The sequence below is a fragment of the Neopelma chrysocephalum genome, unplaced genomic scaffold (genome assembly GCF_003984885.1).
Source record: "Neopelma chrysocephalum unplaced genomic scaffold, ASM398488v2 Primary Assembly neopelma1_96921, whole genome shotgun sequence".
NCBI classification, from domain to species: Eukaryota; Metazoa; Chordata; class Aves; order Passeriformes; family Pipridae; genus Neopelma; species Neopelma chrysocephalum.
In genome coordinates, this window is record NW_020925564.1 from 2,032,681 (window position 1) to 2,055,335 (window position 22,655).

General features: G+C 36.2%; 1 long non-coding RNA gene across 2 annotated transcripts in view; it reads left to right on the top strand.

Moving 5' to 3' along the window:
- The first annotated feature begins 1,162 nt into the window (after nt 1-1,162).
- Nucleotides 1,163-22,655, top strand: part of LOC113960834 — a 611,076-nt gene continuing 589,583 nt past the window's right edge. For both annotated transcript variants that reach the window (XR_003532117.1, XR_003532118.1), the window contains exons 1-2: nt 1,163-1,261; nt 1,591-1,698. This is a non-coding gene — a long non-coding RNA (uncharacterized LOC113960834). The remainder of the gene's footprint in view (nt 1,262-1,590; nt 1,699-22,655) is intronic.

Below are 22,655 nucleotides of genomic sequence, written 5' to 3' on the forward strand. Positions count from 1 at the left end.
TGTACACGTCGGAGCAGCAGTAAAAAGATATAAGATATCGACACGCTCAGCTGCATCTTGTTAAAAGCTTCCTGCGGGTTGGCAGAATGAAATCTTTATTTAAAATACACAAACTATCGTCAGGGGAGGAACGGAAGGGAAAACACTAAAAGGGCCAAACGCAATGCTTAACCCACCGGTATAAGCAAAAGAGGGGAAGTGATGAGATTTGTTGGGGCGAACGGAAGAGGGCGAAGGGTGCCCTCCTTGCAGCCCAGCCACAACAGCCACCTGGGGACTCCTGGGGACTCGATGTCTCCACTCAGCTTTGGAGACTCTCTCTTTGATGGTGACAATGATAGTTGCTCTGGTACGGGAGAGGGACTTATGAATACCAGAGGCAGAATGTGTGCTCACATTTGGGTGTGAATGATAGGAAAACGTGCCTCGCCACCACATCCACATCAGCGCTCTCTTAAGTAGTGGTAATATTATTATTTTATTATCGCCAGCCGGTGGCTTTAAAGGTGCATTATTTTAATGCATTATTAATTGTTTTCTCAGGGAGAGAGGAAGACGAGGACGGGGCTTATTAACAGCGAGGAGCTCACTCCTGTGGCACACGCCGGGGAGCGCGGTGGGAGGAGGCAGCGCCGGGGGAGGCGGGTGGCGGAGCGCACCCCGGGATCGCTGCGCGGCTGCGGCGCCCACACGCGGGGCTCGGCGCAGCCCCCGCCGCGCCCTCCCGGACCCCCCAGCCCCTCACCCGCCTCCGGGCGCAAAGTTCCGCGGGCAGCTACGGGCGCGGCACCTCGCGGCCGGCACCTCCCCATCCCCATCTCCGCGGGGGCGGCGCGGCTCCGCGGCTGGCAAAGTTGCGGCGGGGCCCGGGGGCCGCCGCCGGCCATCAAGTGGCTCGTTAAGGAAATGCAGGTGAGCGGGCTGAGCGGTGCAAGGGGCTGCGCGGGGCCCGGGGGGAGCGCGACCCCCGCCCCGGCCCCCGCCGTGCCCCCGGGCCGCTCGCCCGCCCGCAGCCGGCAGCGCTCGGTACCGAGAGCCGGCAGCGCCGCACCCGCGGAGAGAGCCGCTCCAGCGCCCCCCGCCCCGCACACGCGCACACACACACACACACACACACACACACACACACACACACACACACACACACACACACACGCACACCCCCCACCCCTCCTCCCCACCCCTCTCTCCTCCCTCTCGCCGCTCTTTTCCTCCCTCCCTCTCTCTCTCTCTCTGCTGGCCTTATCGGAGAGAGTTGCAGGTACCTTACCTCTCCCTTCCCCGTCACCCCCCCCCCCCCCCCCCCCCCGAAAATTTTAGGGCGCAGGAGCCCCAGGAAGCCTCTTTTTAATTTTTTTTTCTTTTCCTACCTTTTTTTTTAAAAAATGTTTTTTTGTGTGGTTTTTTTTTTGTTTGGGTTTGTTTTTTTTTAATCACTGTGACCGAAAAAAAAAATAATTCCTTGGAAGAATGACTCTTTGTCGGAGTCTGCTCTGAAAGCAGGGACACCCCCAGGAGCTAGCGGCAACGGCGCTGGATCCCATCAAAACAGAACTGCCTGATGTGGCATGTGCTTCTCTCTCTTTGCAGTTCCTTCTGGGCCTGTGTGGACTAGGGGCACAACGCGGCGCCTGACTGGCAGGAGGGGAAAGCGGAGACTCCTTCAGGTTTCCAAAGAGGTCCGAGCGGACAGCATTAGTAAGTAAATGTGCTTGATTTCTGTCCCTATGTTCTCAGGCTCCTCCAGACCTTTTCCTAGTGTTCACACACATATGTATGCACAGACACACATTTTAATATACATATATATATGTGTATATATATATATATGCATGCATGTATTTCTGTTTTCAGGTTACTGCGCTCATCAAAGAGAAACTTGGAGGCTATGCTAGCTTGAACTGTTTTCAGTGGGAAAATGCATTAAATGTTTACTGGTCTCTTATGGGAAAAGAAAATTGTAGGTGAATACTTGTCTAAAGAAACTGAGTATGGCAAGTATTGTGTAATGTCTACCTTAGTTCGAGTGTAGGTATTTGATAGATTACAGACAACATCTAAACAAAGAGATGTTCCCTCAGGAGGGTTCTACAGCATGATCTGACCTGCAAAGTAATGCCTGGTGACGGGGCATTCAGTTTAATATGAAATTTGCCTGAGTTACAGATACTGAGAGTATTTTTATCTGCATTCAGTTGTAAGTATTTTTAGTTCACATTTTCGAAGTTTCTAAATTTTTCATCAAGTTTTATGTATATAAAAGTATGTATAATGAGGATGGCAGTTCCAGACAACAGTTTTGCTTTCTAAGTGCTTTTATGGGACATATTCAAAAGTACTGATCACGCTGTTTTCAATAGGTGAGAAAAATCTAGGGGAAACAAAAAGATAAACTCATTTAAAAGGGTTTCATGAGCAGTGAGACTGTTTTGCTGGCTGAGCTGTAGAGCTGACAGAAGGTAAAACGATAAAATAAAGGTATGTCTGCTGTTAGGTGTTGTTCAGCGCTAAATATATCTGCATCTGTGAAGGAGAACTTTTGGAGATGTTATTTCTCTTGGGACGGTGGACTCGTTATTGACATTTGCTGCCTCTCTGATAGAGGAAACGTCTAGTACTAGTGGTTGAGGGTTAACTGTTTCCTAGGTAGAGAAATAAGAATGACAGGTATGTCAATGAAATATTTGCTCGTGTTTGCTAATACCTAAATAAAACCTTAGTGTTATGTCAGTAGAAATACAGTTGAGTCAGGTGTTTTGAATGTCCTGGAAGGAATCAATAGCATTTCGGCATTTTTTCTCCATTCCAGCCAAATGGACTTGGATTTAAATTCTTCATGTGTTGTAGTTATTATAGGGACAGTATGGATGTGAATTTGAATAAAATGAACTTATGTCTTTACAAATTCTTACCAAATTTGGGTTATTTTACAGTAAAAATTCAGAATACTGAGTACTGTAAATAAACTATACAAATCAATTCTCTTATGTATTATGTCTTTATTCTTCACCCAATCAGAATAAACTTGTGTTGTTACAAGACATTAAACATGCATTTACAAATATATTTTAATACACTTTTCAATGTGAAATTCATGTTGCATTTTCAGATGTAATTAAAAATAATCACAACTAATAAATGTCACCAAGAGTGAAAGTTTATCAGGGTCAAATGAAATGCATTCCTTTGTGAAGTAAGGAAATTAGTTTGTGTCACAACAGTAAAGCTAACTAGACAAAATTTATTTAGGAAATTAATATGATACAGTCAGGAAAGACTAAATCTGTTGTAGCAGATGGATGACATTCAGAGTTGCTTTCAGGTATTCATAATCTTAGAGCAAGGAAGAATTACAAAACATAGGGTACAAGTTCAGAGACAGTGAATGTGGGTGACTTTCATATTGCATTACAGTAGTCTTTGGGTAATTGACAGTAACATTTGTGACAGAAAACCCAATGAACTTGTGAACTTGAAATTAAAGGATAATACATTTGCTGGCTTAGTAAGGAATCCTACTGTTATTGTTTTATTACTATGAATTTACATTTCATTTAAGAATAAAGCTTTTGTTTCCTCCCCCCCATTTTTTTTTTGTGACTAGGACACATTTGACATGGCTTATTTCTGTGTTGTATTCCCTGTGGGCAAAGCATTAAAATAATATATCCAGCTTATTTACGTGAACTGTTTTGAGATTGCATACAGAGAAGTTTATTAGGTTAAGCTTTCAGTTCTGCTAGGTGGTCCCAAGCATGCAGCATTACAATATTGAAAGCCTAAAAAAGTGTCTATGTAAAAAAAAACAAAACAAAACAAAAAAACTTACAGGAACTACGTTGTTTAGTTTAGCTTGAATCACAGCATACTCAATAGCTTTATTAGTTTGGAACATACTCTTCATTCTTTGTCTTAGGATATGTCTTGGCAGTACTTTAGTATCTATATAAAAAATGACTCAACACATGCTCCACTTTTGCTGTAATTACTGCTGTGGGAAATGACCTATGTCAAATCATGACTTAAGTTTGATAAATATTGTATTTGATTATATATGTATGTAAAATCTTGAATTGTTTATATAGGAAAATGTCAAATCAGTTCAATCTAATTCAGAAGAAACAAGAGAGGACTTAAAAAGACCTATTACTGTGAAGATATAAAATTGATATAATAAAGTTGCATGTGTCAGCAGTAATGTTTTTTATTATGCAATTGTTCTTGTTATTCAGATGAGATAATGGCATGATGAAATATATAAGCAGTCTACAAGGAATGAAAGATTAATTCCTCTAATGTGCTTATTTAAGATTTCTTACTAATAAAATCATACATACCTGCGTTAGTTTTCGGTAGATAAAGTCAAATCGCATTGTCATTATTAAACACTTAGTATACCAAGCTACTACCAAACTTTGTGATGATAAACTCTGATGGAAAAATTACGACAGTGGATTCCTTCTTTGTTCTTTGTTAAATGTGGCATTGCTGAAGAAATTCACAGTACACAAACAAACATGCTGCTTGATAGTGCAAACTATTTTGAAAGAGGAAATGTGATAAATATTAAATAATACACCGATGCTTTAATCAGCTTGCTTTCTGTGTCCTCTTTTAAGAACTTATAAAGCATTAATAACTTTCATATGTATGGGTGCTAAATCTATAGGGTTGAAGTACTGTAACTAGTTGGAGAAACTAAGATATCATTGGCTAAATTGGGAAACAGGTGAGTTAAGCATTTTGGCAAAGGTCACTGATACTTTTCATCAGTCCAAAGCTTGTTTAGTGTGAAAACAGATTGGTACCTTAATCCCACATAATTAGAGTAAGCTTTATTGATTTGCTATCACTTTAAAGACCTTGTAACCAGCAAATATAAATTTAATAGTGACGTTTATGCGGATGATCTGTAATTTAGAGTTGAATTTTTGAATCTGTACTTAAGGAAAGTAGGTTTTTCCCCTTCACTAGTAGCCATAAGGATTCTAGGGAAACTATCTAGGGAGGAGGAAACAAATCACGGCATTTTTTAAAAAAGGGAAAGAAAAAAAAAAGCAAAAGGCTATAGAAAGATCTCAGATTCAAAAGCGTTTGGGCTGGAGAATATCTGTATAAATGGTGCTTTGGGATGTTTCTTTGCCATACATATGTTATGAGGTCATTAGTACTAGAAGTTTCTTAAAGAGCTTTTATGTTATCACTTTTTCATTTAGACTTTCCACCTTACAGTTTTGCAGCTACAATTCTAACAAACTCCAACAAAGTTAACAAGGGGTTTTGTGTCACAGTGAAATCATAATGATGGAAAGTATTGGCAGGGAGTGCATTTGGCCTATAATTTTTTTAACGTATCTGATTGTGATGAAAAATGTTTAGTAGCAAACAGATGGATTTAAAATTCCAATGAGCAGTAGGCATGAATTAATTAATTCTCAAACAAGAATTAAATGTATTTAATAATAAAATTAAGAGAAGCAAAGAGACACACAAGATTAAGCAAGAGGAATGCATAATGGAAAAATTTTTAAGCATTATTAATGCTGTTGGATGCTGTTTGATTTTCAGTTTATCCATTCTAGTAACTTCTTTGGTAAGATTCAGAATAAGAAAACAATAACAGAAAAGCTAGCAGTAAACGGAAAATTGCAGAGAATTTATTACTATTTTTATAGTCAATATTATGTTGAGTTACACATCTATTTTCATTTGTTTTCAATAGTTGCAGAAATGGTCCTATTTATCTTACATTTCTGTTCTATTAAATATACTATATTAAGTGAAGACTATTGTGCAAGAAAATGCATTCCTTATGTTCTGTATTTCTGTATTGGCAACTTTGTAGCCACTTCTAAAAAGTGTATTTTTTTGTCAATGCAGAAACTGAAGATCTAGTTGAAAAAGATTTTAACTGAATATAGACTGCAGAATCTGGTTTATAAAATCAATTTTATAAAATTTCTCCCAGCAATACTGTGAAATTTTTCAAACCACTAATATGTTTTAAATTTTTGCTGAATACAGACATGCTTTAAATGCCTTTAAAGTTCTTCAAAATACTACTATACTTTGCAGATTATGTACTTATATTGCGTTGAAATGTAAAATTAAGATGTTAGAGATGTATTTGGAGAAAGATTCTTCTTGATGTGTATGTTTGCATTATGAAGAAGGCTCCAAATAGTCCAGTGATTCTCCTGAGAACGCTGTGGGGGATTTGTTCCAGCTGTAAGCAACGTGATCTCATATACTTACCAATTAACAAATAAATACATATTACAGGCCTGGTCTTCTGCTTTATCTAAACATTGGGTCTAGAAAAATGTTTTCTGCATCAGTCAGACCCAACTTTATTGGGATCTTACAGCTATTGTGAAAAGCTTTAAGGGTCCTTAAGCTGAATTCTTCGGCGTGTTTCAGAATGACTTCTCAAAAGGTAAGTGGATGTTTTGGTGCATATGGTGCATTCTGCTTTTCTCCTGAATTTAAAAAATAAGAGCTGTACACAATGGCATTCAAGAAATCACTCTTTCTCCAAGCTGCTGCTTTTTATTTGATTTTAGATTACCTAGCTCGTTTTCAAAGTGTGTGTAACATTGCTCAGCAGTGAAATGGTAAATTCATATGTTTTTTGTTCACAGTGGAAAGGTGGCTGGAGAAGAAAATGCTTTTAGCAGGGGTGGTTGTCTGTAAACATGAAGAAGGGCTCATGGTTTAATGGGAAGTGGAATTATTTAGCTATTCTAGTTGTTGCAGAAACTGTGTGGATAAGGTAAACTCATATTTCCAGAGTGCTCAAGAGACCTCCCAGCTGGTGAGCTTCTTATAGGTGACAAAAAAATTGCATTGTGATGATGACTGATTTAAGGTGACCAACCTGAAAAAAAGTCCTCTGGTGGCAGCAGGTTGGAAGTGTACACCAACCAGTCTTCGGGCAAAAGCAATTCCTAAGGTTTCTGCAGGAGAAGTAACTGCATAAGAACAATTGCATCTACTCTAGTCTAAAAGTCAAGTGATTTTTAGACTCTCATATAGCAGTTTAACAGTCAATGTGGGAGTATGTCAGGCAAAGTAGGTTTGCTCCAGCTTTGACACATTCTCTCTCTCTTTGTCTCACCCCTACACTCTTAAAATGTATCCTTCCTTGTGGTACAAGGCATACACTCTCACCAGACCCTGTACTACATAAAACAACATCTGAAGTAGTTCAACTCTGTATTCTCATTCTCAGTCTTTTAGCCAAATGTATTTTTCTTAGCCTTTACTAAAATATTAATTCTCCACAAGGTAACTATATCCATAGCATATTATTTTAAAGTATATGGATTTTAAATTTTTTTCCCTGAACAGGAGTTAAATGAGAACACTTACAGTATAATTTTTGAATCTACACTGAAGGATTTAATTTTAGCCTTAAAAGACAGTTCTAATGAATCACAACATACTTTCATTACCTGCGCATAAGTGTAAGGGAGAGCACTGATGTAACTCTTACTTGGATAGCTACAGAATTAGTGGCAGTAACAAAAAGATAAACCAAAATAATGCCTTAACTACCATCCAGTAGGGTAAAAAGACATAAATGTATCCATCCCATCAATTTAACAATCAGAAAAATCCTACAGGGTGGTGCATTGTGTCAATCTTGAATGATTTTCTTTTACATTGAAAGGAATGTGCTATGATGTTGTGTTGGCGATGTCCAAAGCAACATCAGTTCTCGATGGAAGGGATTCAAAGAGAATCCACATAAGCTGTCCATGTCTGCATGAGTTGCTTTCCTTTTCTTTTGCAACTATGTTTTGCCAGATGGCATTCTCAGGCTTCTTCAGAGAGACAGAAAACCATAAGGAGTTTTGTCTTTATCAGAAATCATAATAGTATCATGAAATTACAGTTGATACTTTTCTTCATCTAGGTTTTCCTGAAGGAAGTGTGTGTTTTTTTGGCTGTTAATTATTGTTAATTTTGACCATGACATAAAAATATTACTATACTTGTACAATAATAGTAAGAACCAACTCCCAAAATGTCAGTAGAGCTAGGATATTAGAGTTCGTAACATAAGAATTGAGGCCTGAAACCTGTTCTGATGAAACCTTGAAACCTGAAAAATTCCTGCAGTGAGAAAAGCTTGATCAACATTAAATCATTATTACTGAAATATCCCATGTATGTTATACTAAAAGTATTTGAGAATATATGAAAATTTCTCTTTGAGAGGATCTTTAGTGAACTTTTTTATATGTCTGTAATTTTCTGAAAATTGTGGGTACAGATAAATAACAGAAGTGAGTTTCAAATAATTCATTGCATATAACTTGTACTATCATTTATGTGGCTACCATTCATAGAAAAATTCCTAATGAAAAGTTGTATTGATCATTGGTTCCTTCACAGAGGTCTTCCCAGCAAAGCTCATAATTTCAAATTTGACATTAGTAGATTTGGAGTGGCATCATTAGCATACCAACTGGAGTACTTAACAAAAAATAAGAAAAAAAGTAGAACTGTTGCATTAATATAGTGATAACCTGTGTTCCCCTTTGAATAATTTAGCCATTTCTTCAGTTTTAAACACATTTATTCTGTGAAATTGTCCTTTCTCCATATGAATAAAAGATACACTAATGGCTTTTTCACACAATTTGTCCTAATCTTCCTCTTCTTTTTTTTTTTTGTCCCCAAGAATGCTGGGCAGCTAGACTTAAAAAGCTGCATAAATGCATTTGCCAGTTTTTGCAGAGCATAGGCTTTGGAATGGGTTGATTTGACTTCTCTTTTTCCATGTAAACCCACTTCATTGAAGTGACAATCAGTTATTGAACTTGGAGACTTTCCTAGTGACTTCCTAGTGATGCCTCAGCTAGGAAGTGTACATTGGACTGCACAGCTTCAAGAGCAGCCGGAAAGTATGTAGGTCACCAAACCTGGGTTACCAAATACTGTTAGCCATGCTCCCTATATCCATGGTAGTCTTCTGCAAAATTAACTTACTCAGTGATAATTGGATCAACAACATACAATCAGTCTTATTTGGAAGAACGAAGAAATAATTCAAAAGCAGGGTCAAAATAATTTTGTCTGCATTTGTAGAACAAAGTGCAATGGGCTTCCTGTGCAGTTTGTTTTAAATTTTTCATTCTAATGGAAGTATGAGAAAAGAGGAGAAGTAGTACAAAAGTAATGTTACCTACCGGAGGCCATTGGGTAGAATAAAGTGGTCAGGAAGTATGGTTTTTGTTTTTGGGTTTTTGTTTGTTTGGTTGGTTGGTTGGTTTTTTGGTTTTGTTTTGTGGTTTTTTGTTTGTTTTTTTTCCGTTTGTTTGTTTGTTTGTTTTTTCTTCTGTACAATCTGCAATTAAAAAAGTATTCTAGAATTGAATAATTTCCTGAGAAACTTCTGAACAGGCTGTGGTGCTCCTTGACCTTATCAGAATGCACAATTTCTCCTATTTTAAAATCTTTCATTTGAAAACTCCCTATAGTGGGTTTTATTCTAGGTTTATAAGGAAAAGTGATCTTTGTATTTGTCACAGTAAAAATTGTATTGCAGCACCTGTTTTTCCTCATCAACTGTAGCTTTCCAGAGGTTTCTGTAGGTGTGGAAATGAAGTCCCTGGGTGTTGTCGTTATCATATTCTATATAATATCGTAGATTGGAAAGTATCCAAATGTATTTTTGGCTCAGAATGATATTCTTTCTTCTCAGCATGGGGGCCTGCCTTTCCTTCTCTTCCCCACCTTCCCTGTTTTCCTACTCTTCCTTTGCAGAAGGCTGGACCATGGTTAAAATGTCTGATTATTACTAAATCGTCTCATAATTTGGATTTCTGTTCTGTCTCACTGATCCTAAAGATAGTGACCCTTTCTCCTGGGAAAAGAATTTGTTTTTAAGTAGGATGATGTTCTTAACCTACTTTGTTTTTTCTAGAACTGACAAAAATGGGAAAAAGAGCACTCCAGCTTATGTAAATATCAGATGTTTCCTAATCTAGGCAAGAGATGAAGAAGTAACTGGTAGAATTCTGCTAGAGTTACGGAATTAACAAAGTGGATGTGTTAGTGTCTTTGAGCAACACTGAAGTGCAGTTAAAAGATTACATCTTTTTTACCCCTCCACTACACTGATAGGTCTTGGTTGTCTTGAGAACTGAATGAAGAGGGGGAAGAAAGCCCATGAATATTTGTGTTCTGTTAATTTTATTAATCATCAGTGCTGAAGAAATTAAAAAAGGCATGAATTATGATATTTATTTAACTAAGCATTTTTTGGTTACTTATATCAGGGTTTGTAAAAAAAAAATGCAATTTATGTTCCATTATATATTTTAAAAAAGGAATTGTTAGAGATACATAAAGAGGAAGGAAAGGAAAGTGAGAGTAGAAAATGGATAAGTAACAGGAATGGAAGAAATCCTCAGCAGTAGTCCTTCTATTCAGGTCTCTGGTGCAATGTCAAGTCAGATGATGCTTTCTTTAACCACTGGGGATGACATGTAGTTGCCTAAACATAGGTGGCGTATGCCTTTTAGATGCCCTAGGGTATCTGCTCAACCCTAGACTATGTACTCTAGCCAGTCCCAAACAGGTATTTCAGAAAAAAAAGAACATTTACAATTGCATGTTCATCTGCATTCAGGATTATGAATTGTGCATGTCTATATTCTGATGTTGTATCTAGAACTTTGCCTTTCCTCCTTGCCTTTCCCAAAGGCAAGGATTTTTTCATGATATGCTGATTATATCTGATGCTAACGGAGAGAGCTCCGTTAATCAACACTTGTGCTTAGCTATCAGCATAATTAGATTAATTATATTTTGGAGACATCCTAGAAATCCTATCATACTTGTATGAATCTGTGTGTGTTGGAAGTGACATCATTCTTGTCTTCATGTTCTGAAACAAGGTTATATGTTGGTTTTTGATTGCTTGTTTTATTTTTTCCCCTTTTTGTCAATGATATACAGACTGATGGAGTCCAGAAGTTTATGCTACTAATTATACTCCATCCACAGAATCAAATTGTGTGCTTTCCTGCTCTGACACTATGCTGGTGCCTCTGAGACAAATGTGATGAAATGTGTAATATCACACTGCCTTTTTTTTATTTCTTTATTTGCTACTTAGGTAGGTCACCTTTTTCTGTTTCTTGGAAAGAAAAGATGGACCTAGGGATCTGTATAATATAAATTATTATACATGTCGAGGGGTGGTGTGTTTTCTGTTTTTCTATTACTGGCATTTTGACCATTATGCAACCAGTAAAGATTACTGGTATTTTCTTCTGAGGTCAGGGCTTTTGATTTTGGAGTATAAGCAGAGTTGATAAGATAAATCTTATGGTGATAATACTATTCATATCTAAATTTTGACATCATTTGCTTTGGACAAAAGTTTAAGATACATCAATCTGCATTTACTAAAGTCACTTGTATATTATGTTCATTAAATGAGTGTTGAAAAAGGAATTGTAAGTGTTCTGCTTGGTAAGGGATATTGCAACTAGCATGCATGAGAGACTGTTCTTAGAGGGGAGGTCTCTGATTGTAACCTATCTATCAAGACTTTAGAAAGGCAAGAGTATGGATCTTGTCTCTGAGCCAGCAACATTTTCCATAAACAGTAGATGAAGCCATTTTGAAAATTTATCCTGATAATCACAAAGAATAGAGCAGCTTCATGAACAGGAAAAAGGACCCAAGGAAAAGTCGGTCTGTATTGTTTCATATGATTTTGTTAATATATATGGCCTGTAGAATGGTTTCTTGGTTATGCAAACATCTGTTTCACTGGTTGTCTACATTTTACTAGCTTGGGGAGACAAAACAAAAATAAAATATATTATACCAAGTTAAGATTTTCATAACTTAACCTCACTCTGTGTTTCTAAAAATAGTACAGGATCTTTTGGTGTCATTTATGTTTGAATCATATGAAAGTTGTAAGCCAGGTAGAATTTGGGGGATAATAAAAGGGATGCCTAATAATTATGTTAATAATAATTACGATTATGCCTTATGATTGAGAGCAAGACCACATTTTAAATTTCAGAGGAAGTAGATTTTATTTTCTTGCTCAGTACGCAAGGAGAAAATATAGGAACAGAGTAAACGTAATTATTTTTTTTTTTTGCTTTGCTATTAAGTTGTGGTTTTAGTGTTCTTAGGAGGGAACTAAGATGCGAAGGCTACCTTACAGAAGAATGTTTGCAAGAACATTTCTGTGGTAGTAAGTTTCCTCCTAATTTTTAACAGCCAGGTCTCACTAATAACTAAAAAGGTATTTTTTAAAATCAGTTCTTACACAGCAGATATGCTAATTTCCAAAGATTTGTTGTGTCATAATGGCTAAAAATAATGTTGGCAGTGATCTGAGAGTCTATACTTATTTTACCAAGTTTCTTTGAGCAGGAAATATTGTGTTACTTGTTGCACCTTGATTTCTGTTTCTTAATTTCTTATGCAATGCAGTTTCTTATTGGTTTGTTGGGGTTTTTCTATGAGGGGAGAAATTAGGGGGAGAATCTGTGTTGGTGAACATGTGAGAACATTTAGAGGTCTATTGTCCTGTTGTATTAATGTTGAATTGTGGAATGAACATTTAAGGATATAACAACGTTATCTTCATCTCCTCATCCAATACTTTTTTAGGTAAAAAAATGAGTCTGTTGTGTAAATTTTGAAATATGATGATTATTTGCCTAAAGCTTCTGTAACTAGTCAGGTAAAGGGAAGAACATCTTGGTAAGAATTTGTGAAGGATATCATGTTCAGCTTGTTTATCTTGCCTTCAATCAAAGTTGGTAATGAGTTGGGAGCTCAGTTTTCTTCTCTTGAACATTAAGAAGAATGAACTACTTAAATAATTAAGAGTGTGGGTGTTATTTATTTCATAGTCCATATTAACATTGAGAGTAACTTTTCTCTCAATATCCTTAAGCAGAAATGCCTGAGGGTTTTTTGTTTGTCTTTTTTTGGTTGGATGGTTGGTTGGTTGGGGTTTTGTTTTGTTTTTTTGTTTGTTTTTTACTTGTAAAATATATTCCTGTTGTAATACCTAAGAAGGAGAAGATGACATATAAGTGTAATTTGAGTTTTATCCAGTGTAGCCCCGTAGGAGTGAGAAATGGTAAAATCTCAAAACAAGGTGTTTAAACAGTTATATGGGTGTCTATCCCTTCTTACAGGAGAAAAAAACCCAAAACATAAAAAAAACCGAACAAACCCAACCCCCAAAAAAACCACATAAACCCAGTTGTGACAGATGTGTATATTAAACTCTAGATTGATTATAAAAATACAAATTAGTATGTTTGGTATATCTGTGTAGCTACTGGCAAATCTTATTACCAAAACTGCAATAAAAAAAGGAAATTATTATAATACACACTGTGTGTAAATTCATGGTGAAAGAAAATTTCCCCAGAATATCAGATTGGAATGTTAATTCAGCTTTAGAACAACTCTTGTAAAGTGAGATATAATTGTCTGTGCTATTTACTTTCATGATAGTATTTGAAAGCAAACATCATTAGTGTTAGAATTAGTGAAAATACAAAGGAAATCTCCGTAATTCCGGTGATGCATATTTCAAACTGAAACTATTCAAGTCTTTCCAGTAAATTTATATTATTTTAAGTACTAATTGCTCATTTTCTAGTATATTTTCATGATGATCAGCAGTTATTTTTTGTTTGGAAAAGGCTATAACATGATTTTATATATGCTTCTGAGGAAAGACTGACACGTAGTGTGCTCCTCTTCCTCCCGCCATGTAAGGATTGGAAAGATTTCAAAAAGTGGTAATTAAAGCATTTGTGCACTAGAAATGCACAGATCATTATTAAATATCACAGTGTGTTATATTGTGTTATATTAGTCAAGTAGTTGCAGTAACAAGGTCAGAAGATATCTATATTGGCCTAAAATGCTGTGAGTTGGAGAGTATCCTGCATTTACAATCTTTACGGTTGGAAAACACCTTGAAGATCACTGAGTCGAAATATCCACCTATCATTACCACCATGTTCACTACTAAATCATGTCCTCAATTGCCCTATCCACACATTTTTTTGAGTGTTTCCAGGGATGATGATTCCATCACTGGATATACTATCCCATCTGCTTAAGTTTTGGAGTGGCCATAGAAAGAGTATAACTTTAATTATGAAAATTGCTACTAAAAACCTCTAACGATGTTTGAATAGGACAACAGTTCCTCCTACAAACTTAATTTCAGTGATAATTAGCTGACTTAATAAGGCTTTCTCTCTTACTTGAGGAGAAAAGTGAAATTTTTTTCTGGTAGCTTGATAGGCAGGGACAGTTCAGTTTTTTCAGTTCCTGGATCTACCTCATAAAACACGCTGGCTGCTTGTCGAATATAGAGACTATAAAATCAACATGATCTAAGGAGCCCTTGGGCTTTGTACTCAGCAGAAATGAGTACCAAGCCCCAGGTCCTGCTGATGAAAAACCTTCAATGATTCTGCATTATAATTAGACTCTTGGAAATGTGCTGGAATGATGATTAGGGAGACTGAGAAATAACATTGATTTTTTTCTCTTTTTTTTCCCCCCTGTTAAAATAGATAGGATGTTAAATACCACCTATTGTAATGGAAATGTTTACTCTTTGTTTATGAGTGAATTCTTGTTACATGGTCATGAGCCAGTGTCATGAAAACCAACCACAATTCAGTTGGTTTGCAATTCAGCTTAGAATGCAGATTCTCCTAAGAGGTTGCTAGTCATTCCCAAGGAACACCAAAGCATATTGTAAACACATAGAAGTGAGGCTGATTACTCTAGAAACATCTCACTTTTGTAGTAAGACTCTAAAAAGAACCTTTTGTGCTTTTGTGTCCTGGATTGTATATTATAACCATGGAACCTACAAATTACTTGACACCTTTCTAATAAAACACCGAGGTTCTGGTTCCAAGCTTTTTCTGAATACATTGATGATTACCTTTCTTCTTGTTGTTGTTTTTCTCCATTATATCTCTCTCTTTGGAGTTTTTTTTAATTTGCATAGATATTACGTATTTTTAACTTGTGCTGTTAAAATGATTGGTGAACTTTAAAAGATCACTCACCTATTAGAAGTATTAAAGTCTTACGAATTAATTTATAGTTAGTAGTTTCCTTGGCCCATAGTTTAGAGTTCAGTTAATTTATATAAAGGAATTCAGGTGTTAATGAAGATATCAGTTTAAGCAGAAGGTCCAATGCTGTTTTGCAAAGATAACTTTTGAAAAAATATGAGAACTGAAAAACATGATTAAAATGGAATTTTTCTTCCTATTGTGGTTGACATATGGTTTGAATTATAAATTATGAAAACTAGTATTATTTAAGTAATTTAGCCAAGCTGTGCTGAGACACTGAAAGAGGAAGCTGTACAATGTTTTTTCTTTTCCCTGACAACATAGAAGTAAAATCTTTGTGTGTTTACATCTTTGAAGTGCAAATGATAAAGTAAGCATACAGCTTATTTCTTTTGATTCAGTGACATGGAAATTTTTCTTCAAAATAAACTTTATCTTTCAGTATTGAGACATCACACTTGTATCCCTGGCATATTGTTATGTTCCAAGACTTTTGACTTGGTGGAGCATTTCTGATACCTCGTTGTATAAGTAACTGGCAATGATGTGACCTTGTGGTGCTATGATGTCTTCCGTTCAGTGATTTTTCAGTTAAATAGGCCAAGATCAGAAAATTGTAAGGCATTCTTTCAATTTTTGCTAGTATCACGGAACTTAAATCAGATATCAAATGGCTTAAGCAAAACAGCCATTTGTAATAAACATTTGTCAATTTAAAAGCTTTCTCAAATTGGAAAGAATTTTCCTGTCTCAAATAACTAATACTGTGTTATGTCATCCTCCAAATAAATACTTTTAAGTGGCAAGAAGGTCTCTTAAATAATGACTGCAGTGGCAGAATTCTGTATGCAAGTCTCTTTTATGGCTTACTTATATTCGAAGATGCTTATGCAGTCAAACAGAAAAGGTGAAGATGAAGTAATACAATGCACAGGATTACTGATACAAGTCACCTGTTTGTAAAAGAAGAAAGTGGTTGTAGGCTTTAGTTTGTTGGTTTTTGTTGAGATTTGTTTGTTTGTTTGTTTTGATTGTGGAAAGGAATTGACGCAAATTCAACTGGAAAAAATTTTGTTTGCTTGTTTTTCTTTTTTCCTTTGTTTTGGTTTGTTTTAAGAATGATTGGTATTCAGGAGTGGGGATTAACTGCTAAAATAGGAGCCAAAATATAATGATCTTAAATGCACTTACGTTCGGCTGAAAATGACATCTGAGATCACTTTTGACTTTATGACCCTGAACTACAGTATTGATTCCTGGTCAAAGTGCTGAGAATAAAAGAGTTGCAATTTTAGGGTTCCTAATATGTTACTTCTTTCATCCAAGATAATCCCGTCATATGTAATAAACTGAATGCTTTGTCACCTTCACTTAGAGTGTTGGTTTTCTGAAATGAAGAAATAAATGTAAATTTGTTACATATGATGGTCATGGCTTTTTTTCAGAATGTATATGAATTATTTTTGTCTTTGTTCATGTGTATGGAGACATTTAGAAAAAGTATCAGGAACATGTTTGCTAGCAGAATGGAAATGGGTAAAATAAGTTTAAAAAGGGGAAAAAAAGGCAAGCAAACATATCCGCAGTGTGAAGTAACAGTTTTCTTTTTGTCTTACTAGTGTAGAATATGAAATTATGTTCGCTGTAGATTTTCAGCAACTTGTTGTGTTGGAGGTAAACATTTCTTATGAAGCTATTACAATGCAAATGTGAGTGGAACTGGAATAGAATGGAAGACTGATGAGTATTAGAGCCAGTGGTTTCAAGTGTCAGTGGTTTACTTTTAGCAGGACATATTTCATAATAATTAATTCTTTACATTTATCTTGATTCTAAAATGTCACAAATTTAATGGGAAAAAGAAAGTTGAAATGAAGTCCCTGTTGACATATCTTCCAAAGAAGCATGGTTCAACAGAATAATATATGTGCAGAAGAGAGGTTAGTTTAACACAGGAACGTTCCTGAAATTGTGCGTCTGTGTGTGTGCGGAAGAGCAGTTGTGCACGTATATGTAAGTGGGGTACCACTGACCCCATCTGCATATAGTGATAAACACTTTCAGATACATAATCATGTACTCACGTTGGTTTCTTGCTGTTGTCTTACGAAGAAAAAGACAGAAATACATATTTTATTATGTAAATATTTTTCTCATCTGCATTGTTATGTATGTGTTTTTTCCCCTGGTGCAGAAGAATGAGATTACTGCCACCGCCAGAGCATTCTATAATGTGTATGACAACAAACTTGCTACAAATCTTTAAGAGTACAGAAGCGAAAGAGAAAGACCTAAAAATGTTGCATGTCCAGAACATGTTAAATCTCTTGTTTTCTGTGATTATTAGTTTAAATCCCCAAATAGATGTTTCAAAAAAAAGTAGACTGTTAGGTTAAGCAAACTGTCTAAACCAGGGATATGTGATTTTGTAAGCAAACCCAGATGCATCTGTTGAAGGTGCAGTCCAGTGCCTGAAATTCTGGAAGTTTCTAATGGGCAACAGAAAGATACTTCTCGATGATGATGACTGTTATTAATATCTGATATCACCATTTGTTCCAGTTTTTATCTGTTCCTGCCTAACATGAATGAGAAAAAACATACTGAAAACAAAGCAATAGATCAGGTAATCTCCATACAAAGTTTATTCTTTGATAAGAAAGGTAACAAGCAAGAGGTTAGTCTATATATGAGATTTTCCCAGCCCCCCTCTTGGCAAAAGGAAGAGATGAATAGGCCAGGAATATGATTTTTGTTTTCCAGTCCTTCAGAGTTTATGCTCATTATTTAAAGGTGCACCTTTCCTATGAAAACAGGGTGAGAGTTGGGGTTGTTCACACTGGAGAAGAGAAAGCTCCAGGGACACCTTACAGCAGCCATCCAGTACCTAAAGGGGGCTTACAAGAAAGCTGGAGAGGGACTTTTCACAAAATAGCAGTCATGATAGTACAAGTGGCAATGGCTTCAAACTGAAAGAGGGCAGGTTTAGATTAGATATTAGGAAGAAATTCTTCACTGTGATGGTGGTGAGGCACTGCAACAGATTAACCAGAGAAGCTGTGGATGCCCTATCCCTGGAAGTGTTCAAGGACTCTTTGGATTGGGCTCTGAGAAACCTGATTTAGTGCAAGATGTCCCTGTCCATGGCAGGGAGGTTGGGACTTTAGGGTCGTTTCCAACCCAAACCATTCAGTACTTCCATGATTAAAGTCTTATTCAAAGTACTTCCCTCTGCTCCTCAATAATATTTCTGAAGTTAGTCTGTTTGATTAATCAGTATAATGTGCTAAATCACTTCCTTAACCTTTTAAAAAACTTTAGGGATTTTAATATGTTTATTTTTCAGATTTATTTCAAACTCTCACCTATAAAATTAGACTAGTTTTACTTTTTTCTGTAATGATTAAGTGTGAAAAATGTATTATTTTTAATGTTATGATGAAAAGTTCACAGAATATTCCAAGAGCTTGCCAGATGAATGTGCAACATGACACGTTTGCAACCTGCAATTCTAAAGGATTCTAAATTGCTTCCTTATCTTGCTTTGATATATGAAAAGGAATATTAATTCACCATCTTTTTTTTTTTTTTTGAGAGGGGGTCAACTTTCTTGTTTTGGTACATATCTATTCGTAAAATGTTCATGTTTATTAGTTTTATATTCAGCTTTTATTGCTTTACATTTGTCAACATTAAATTTCAGTTTCTGCTTTTCAACTGAGATACAGAGAAAATCAGAATGCATTTAAACTTGACTTATCACTTGCTAAGGATGCAGTTTTCTTCCAAATTTTATATTTTCAGCAAATTTAACAACCTACGTTGTTTGTAAAAATTAAAACCCAACAGAAGTCTTAGCAGCAATGACCCTAGTAAAACCCCACTAGATATTTCTGTATTCAGCACTTCCATACATAAATAAAGGAATTTTTTGTGATCTGAAACACATTGCAGAACATCTTAAGAAACTGGACTCGACTTTTCTGTATGAAGAAAGCAGAATTCTGATTCTGTTTTTTCAATGATTGATGCACCCAATACAATCTGAGTTCTTCATTTTAAGATATTAATTTTATCAAACCTGAAATTAGTTAACTTAATGGTGTACTTTTAATTTTTTTTTTTAATACGGTTTCAGAGAGGTCAATTTGCACAAAACTGTATTTTAATTTTCCAGTGTTTTATTCTTACACATTTACTAAATTGCTGACTTATAGTTTATTCATCAGTTTCCTTCTGAAAATTTTTGTGAACTTGAATAACTAGAATTGGATATTTGACCAAGTCAAAAAGAAATGGTATAGTATGCATAAAAGCTAGATGGCTTTAAGTTGAAGCCCTGTAAATTTTTTTCTTTTTAAATGAATATTCCCACACATGCTGGTAGCATTCAGATGTCTGGTTTATCTGAATTATTAACTTCCTTTTAAGAGACTGCTTTTGTTAGGTTTTTTTTTCTATTTTGTATATTTTATTATTGCAGAATCACAGAATACATGGAGCTGTAAAGGACCCATAAGGATCATTGAGTCCAACTCCTGCATGGCCCTGCACAGGACCATCCCTAAGAGTCACATCATGTGCCTGAGAGTATCATCCAAATGCTTCTTGAACTCTGGCAGGCTTGGCGCTGTGACTCTGGGGAGCCTGTTCCAGTGTCCAGCCACCCTCTGGGGGAAGAACCTCTTTCTAATATATAACCTGGACATTCCCTGGTACAACTTCAGTCCATTTCCTCGGGTCCTGTCACTGCAGAGAAGGGATCAGTGCCTGCCCCTCCTCTTCCCCTCACAAGGGGTAGACAGCAATGAGGTCTCCCCTCAGTCTCCTCTTCTCCAGGCTGAACACACCAAGTGACCTCAGCCGCTCCTCACACGGCTTCTCCTCAAGGCCCTTCACCAACTTTGTTACCCTCCTTTGGATACTCTCTAAGAGCTTAATATCTTTCTTATATTGCAGTGCCCAAAAGTGCACACAATGTTCAAGGGGAGGCTGCACCAGAGTAGAGCAGGAAAATTATAACTGCTATAATACTGTAATATATAAAGTGTTATTATTCATTAATTATTATACTTTAATATAGATGTTATACTATGCTACTAATATTATGTAGCAGTATTATCTGTCCCTCCTGTCTTGACCTGTTGATTATACTGGTCTTGTCTTAATGTTTGAAATTCTCTAGCATTACACTAGGTATTCACAAGCAAAGATTTCTGTGATGCTCTTCAAACTATTGATTCCTTAGCTGCAGCAGATCATTATATAAAAACCAAATACATGGTATAATCTTAACACAAACTCTGTTTATAGGCATGTTTTGCTATATAAGGTAGATTTGTGTTGCACATTCAGCTCTTAAGAGTTGTTCATTCTTTTTTAAATTATTTTTATTATATATAAATATAATCTTTCAGGAACTTTTTATTCAGTTCTGTAGTTGTTAGCCTTTGCTTCTCCCTCCCTCTTCCCCTTCCTCCCCCTACGCATCCTCCTTCTCCTCCCTTGCTTCTTATTTTGGAAAGAAGAGTAGGGTGTCACAACCTTGTGCACCCCAGAAGAGTTACATACTTGCTAGGAAAGTTTTCTTCATTAATCATATACTTTGGGCCTATCCATAACAGTGCTGTGTTGACAAGAGGTGATGTCACTTCCCAAGTTTAAGGATCATAACCTGCCATGTAATATCCAATGAGAAGTCTATTTTTAAGCAGCCTCAGCTCTCAGACATGTTTCTCATTGCCAGCACTATGGCAAAACTGTAAGACCACCAGGCTATATTTGTTGACAGGTTTTGTAAAAAATGGCAGATATTGAGTATGGAAGGGTATGATTCTGACTGTTCCAGTGTAGCCTTTGGTTTCAGACAGTAGGGGTGTCCTGACCTGTGTGAGATAATCTCTCATTTGAGAAGAAATAATTTTCTAGGTATTGCTGGGACAATTGGGGAGGTAGGAGTGTGGTGTTGCAGCTGCTGGTCTTTAATTCTGTTGCTTGTGGTGAGACTGTGTTGACAAGGGATTCTTCCCTTGTGTTAGGAGCTAACACGCTAATTTGTTTTTGTCTTAGAAGCTAGATTCAAATGGAAGGGAGAAGTGAGACTTTCCCCACTCTCTCAAGATGTCTATTGTTAGTACAAAGTCTGTTCTGCATCAGCAACAGAATGACACTAAGCCCCAGCAGAGGCAGAAGAAGAAAATTATTAAATCTAGGCTAAATTTAAAGTGTTATGTTTCATTTTAAAATATACAGAGTTGATTTTACACTTTAAAGTGATACCAGCCAAGAAAGGGTGAATTTAGCACATTGGCATGCCCATTATTTGGAAAGGCTAAAGCTCTGTCGATTTTAAAAATAAAAGAGTCCTGGAATGTCAGCATCAGCTTCTCTGATGGAGTAGGTGTATGGATGTACAATTTTACTGCACAGCAGAGATAGTGCTGGCTAAAAAGAAAATCCACAAATCATGGAAGCATGCAAAATCTGGCATCTAAATTATTGTATCAGACATATTTCCTTAGTATTTGAACCATAAAAAACCTAACCTTGATGCATCTTTTCTATAATAAAGACATGGTCTTGTCTAGCTCTCTTCTCCAAACAACACTTGTCAGCCCAGTGAAGTATAAGAAAAATCTATTAAGCCCATTCTTAACACAGGATAGTGAACAGATTTTGTCTAATTATGATACTACATTCCTTGCATGATTTTAAGACAACTGCTTGTGTTTATAATACTGTACTTGTAAAGAACATAACTTAAAATGCTATGCAAAATTCCTTTTCTGATATTTACGTTCATTTATTTTTATGACAGGTAAGAGTAGGTAGTCCCAAGGACTGCAAAAATTTAGTTAAGCATTAGTTAAATAAGTGGTTTAGTACACTTAACAGAATTTTTGTTCTGGATGTCTAATCACTGCTTGACAAGCATTTACCTTGAAAATTGTATTTTCTTAGAAAATCATGATTGTGTTATAAAAATACCTGCTTTCTGTATGAAAACAAATTAGGAAAAACAAAAAAGTAAAAACAAACAAAACCAAAAAACCAGCAACAAGCAAACCAACCTTTTCCAAGTAAAATAAGCTGACAGCAACGATGATGACAAAACCAAAAAAAATCCTGCAACTGACTGAGTTTGTAAAGTTGCATAGGTGTTTCATGTGAATTGTAGTGGGGACACTTCAGAACCATTTTTATGTAAGGTCTGTTCTTCAGCTAAGTTTATTTTTCAAGGTTCAAAAATGGAAAATATGCCCCTGAAGAATCCAGATGACTTGACTAGATGTGAGATGTTCCTTAATTTGCTTCCAGCATCTGTAATAATGCCCATTTTGTTATTTTTATGAACACTAACTGTGAAAGAAAAACACAGAAAAGAAGAAACTGGCCACTCTTCATCTTTCTGCAAATTTTTAGAAAATCTGGAGGAAGATACCAGTCAGGCTATTGTTTACCAAGAAAAACAGACGCCAGGCTTCACACTGTTTAACTTAGAGATGGGAGAAATGTACAAATGTGCAATATATTACTATCTAT